Source organism: Sorex fumeus, unplaced genomic scaffold (assembly GCF_029834395.1).
Source record: "Sorex fumeus unplaced genomic scaffold, SorFum_2.1 ptg000042l, whole genome shotgun sequence".
Taxonomy (NCBI): Eukaryota; Metazoa; Chordata; class Mammalia; order Eulipotyphla; family Soricidae; genus Sorex; species Sorex fumeus.
In genome coordinates, this window is record NW_026606099.1 from 2,172,838 (window position 1) to 2,176,608 (window position 3,771).

A 3,771-nucleotide genomic window follows, 5' to 3' on the forward strand; every position below is an offset into this window, starting at 1 on the left:
AGAAACCGGCTTGCTCGCTAGGTTGTTTTTCATCTAGTGTTCTGCCAATCCTATTTAGGATGACTCGAGTGAACAGCTTGTAGACGACAGACAACAGGCAGATCGGGCCTTAGTTGCCAATGTCGTGGATGTCTCCCTTCTTGTACAGTAGTACAGTCCTGCTGGTTTTCCATTGAGACGGAACCTTGCATTCACACAGGTAGCGTGTGAAGAGCCGAGCCAGTGTATTGATGAGTACTGACAGGTTCTTCAGGTGTTCGGTTTTGACCTTGTCTGGGCCAGGTGCTGTTCGCTTCTTTACCAACAAAAATGGCATGTCGGATTTCGGAAGGGAGAACGTTGAGAACAACATATCCATCCTGTGGAATTTGGCATGTGGCAAGTGGACATGCCTATCAAAGAGATCTGAGTAGAAGTCATGGATAATATTCTCCACTGCCCTTCTGGAAGATGTGATAGATCCATCAGGATATTGGAGGGCAGTCATCTTGGTCTTCTAGTTGGAGAAGGACAGGCGGGCGTTGCAAATGCTTTTTCCGGCTTCTGCCGCATCTGCCAGCACTGCTGCTCTTCTCTCTTTGAGGTCTTCCTTTATCGCTTCTCTGCACTGCTTTGTGAGCTCAGACATTTGCTTGCAGTTGCCTGAGGCTTGCACCAAGCCACGTTGACAAATAAGCTCGAGAGTTTTTGAAGACAAGTGTCTTTTTGTGGCTATCTCTCTATCGGCGTTCTTCGCACAATCATGGAGGTGCTGAACCAGTCGATCGTATTCCTCGCCAATGTTGTCAATGATGGCATCTTCGGATGTTGCCGCAATAGTGCCAAAGAGCTCCCAGTTAGTGATCATTCTGGGATTTCTCTTCTTAAACTTTGCAGCCCTTTCTCCCCACTCTGTGAAGTAGAATTTTGCACGAAGAAGACAGTGGTCGAATCCAATTTGGAATTTTGGGACAATAGCAACGTTGGTCAGGCAATACCCTCAGTTGAATATGATGTAGTTAATTTCATTGTGAAACCATCCACCGGGAGACTCCTATGTCCAACGTTTAGATTCAGCCTTCTGGAATTGTGAGTTACCATAGATGGTCTTGGTCGACATGATGAACTCAGACAATCTCTCACCCTCTTCATTCCATTCTAGGCCATTGGTCCCAATGTGGAGTTCTTAGGCTGGTCTTCTTGGTCCTATCTTGGCATTAAAGCCACCGACAGGGGCTGGAGCAATAATACAGTGGGTAAGGCGTTTGCCTTGCAAGTGACTGACCCGGGTTCGATTCCCAGCATCCCATATGGTCCCCCTAGCACTGCCAGAAGTAATTCCTGAGTGCATGAGCCAGTAATAACGCCTGTGCATTGCTGGGTGTGACCCCCCAAAAAAGATAAAGCCACCGACAATGATCTTGTAGAAGGTGTGGTCTTCTTTATAGAACTTCTCCAGCTCCATGTAGAACTTCTCAATTTCTCCTTCATCATAATTGGACGTTCGTGTGTAGACAACAAAGATAGAAACTGCCAGCAGTGAGCCACGTCTATCCAAGTGTAATCGCCCGATTTGGGTTGTTAGGCATTCAAATGAATCAATGTTTATGACCAAGTTTGTGTTGACAAGGACACCGACACCACCAATGACTCTTTTGTCACATGTTCCGAGGAACATTTCTTCCCCAGTTTGAAAACAGCGTGATGTGATTGATGCCTTCTCGTCTCGGTCAGACCAATTATGTCGTACTTGATCTTTCATGCTTGCACCATCAGGTCCTCAGTGGATGCATCCGATGCCAGCGTACGTGCATTGAAAGTACAGACAGTCATTTTTGTCCTTCATTTTGGCAGCCTAGTTCGGCCCTGAAATTTTATCGGCCTCTCCTTCCTCATCCTTCTTAACACTGCTGTATTGGTGGCTCTTTCAGGGTCAGGGGAATGAGACCCATTGTATTTACTGATTTTGGCATATAGAATACACCACAGATAGCTTTCCAGGCTCTGCCATGTGGGTGGGACACTTTCGGTAACATGCCAGGTTCTCTGAGAGGAATAGCGTCTTTTAGGGTGGCTTCTAATCTTCCTTGCAAGTGTTCCCATGGTTCAAACCATTTTTGAACCCCATTAAATATAGTGCGCACTGGGCGTGGAGCCGTGTGTGCCAGAGGGCGCTGCTGTACATCCTGGGTTGGCACAGCCATGGCGGATGGTGTCCTTTGCATCTGTCTGCCGACTGTCCGCAGCCTTGTCATCGCTTCCTCGGCTGCCTTCGCTGGCCACGGCCGGGGTGTTCTGTGGCACTCTGTGTCCCGCGGGCACACGGACAAGGCCCAGTGCCCTGCAACTGGCCCTGCTGCTCAGCTGGTCCTCAGCAGGCTCATCCAGATGTGCCACCAGTACACGCACCCCCTCTGACCCCCTCATTCTCTATGTGCTGAAGCTCTACAACAAAATCGATCTGGAAAAATTCTCTGTCAATTCCCATTTCATGAAAGACAGTTTGGACCCAGTGGAGATTATTATGGCCATGGAGGATGAATTCAGGTTCGAAATTCCTGATATTGATGTGGAAAAGTTTAATATCCCAACATTGAATGAAAATCTCAAAGACCACATTATGTTTTCATTATTTCTGAGTATTTTAAACATTGTGTCTGAAAAGTTGCATTAATACTCAAAGGAGTGTGGAGAAAAGGGACATTAGACAAATGCTCTAGTCTTATAAAACTAAGGATAAAAACTTATGACCATCTGACAAATTCATAATTTTGGGTTTGTTTAACATTTCAAATTAGGAATATTACTAATTCAGTTTACAGAAAAAGTACTAAATGCTCCAATATGAGAGCTAAATTTGTTATTGTGTTAGTTTCTCAGCAGCATACCTTGCAGTTTTATCGATAATACTGAGAGTATTCCGCCCTCACGGCAAAGCCTGGCAAGCTATCTGTGATGTATTATTATGCCAAAAACAGTAATAACTAGTCACACGATGGAGACATTACTGGTGCCCACTCGAGCAAATCAATGAACAATAGGAGGACAGTGTTACTGTGCTATTTTAACAAGGTATTCTAAACTGTTAGAGAAATAACTAAGGGAACTTCTGAGGCAAACCAAGCCCATTTCCCCTATTTCAACCTCAACAAACTGAAGTTGAAAATTGAGACATCAAATTTGGATTGCTATTTATAAATCATGTGGTATTACCCAATCAAATGAAAATGAAATGATCAGTGCTTGCCTAGATTGCCAAATTAATTCTTCTATTTAATACAGTCGGGGAACTAACCCAAGAAGTTAGGCATCAAATGACTTATGGCAAATGTCACTCAATATGTAGAATTCCACCCATATCAATATATTCATGTATGTCTAGAAGACCCATTCTAATGTTCTCCATGGTACTTCACATCTAAAGAAAACATTGTGAGTGTTATTGTACATTGTCTAACAGCATTTGCTGCAAGGGGGAAGTCTTTGAAGTTTGAAACTAATATTGGCCCAGTTTGTATTTCAAAAGAATTTCATAATTCTTTGGTGCATTAAATTGTTCCACAAAATACCCTACAACTGACAAATTTAAGTTATAGTAGATAGAGCCTACCTAACTATACCTACAATTCTTTGAAAAATAAAAAGTAGACAGATTACACTGAGACAGCCCTTCCCTCTTCCCTCCCGACCAAATTATAATTATTAAATTATCTCTAATACTACTTTAATACTACTACTAATTATTTTCTTTAAAATTTTGACTCATAAGGATTCATAACATGCATAACCCAC

The 3,771-nt window shown here is 43.3% G+C and overlaps 1 pseudogene; it reads left to right on the forward strand.

Annotated features, from left to right (window-relative positions):
• The first annotated feature begins 2,181 nt into the window (after positions 1 to 2,181).
• Positions 2,182 to 2,653, forward strand: LOC130029105 (acyl carrier protein, mitochondrial-like; annotated as a pseudogene).
• The last annotated feature ends 1,118 nt before the right edge of the window (positions 2,654 to 3,771 follow it).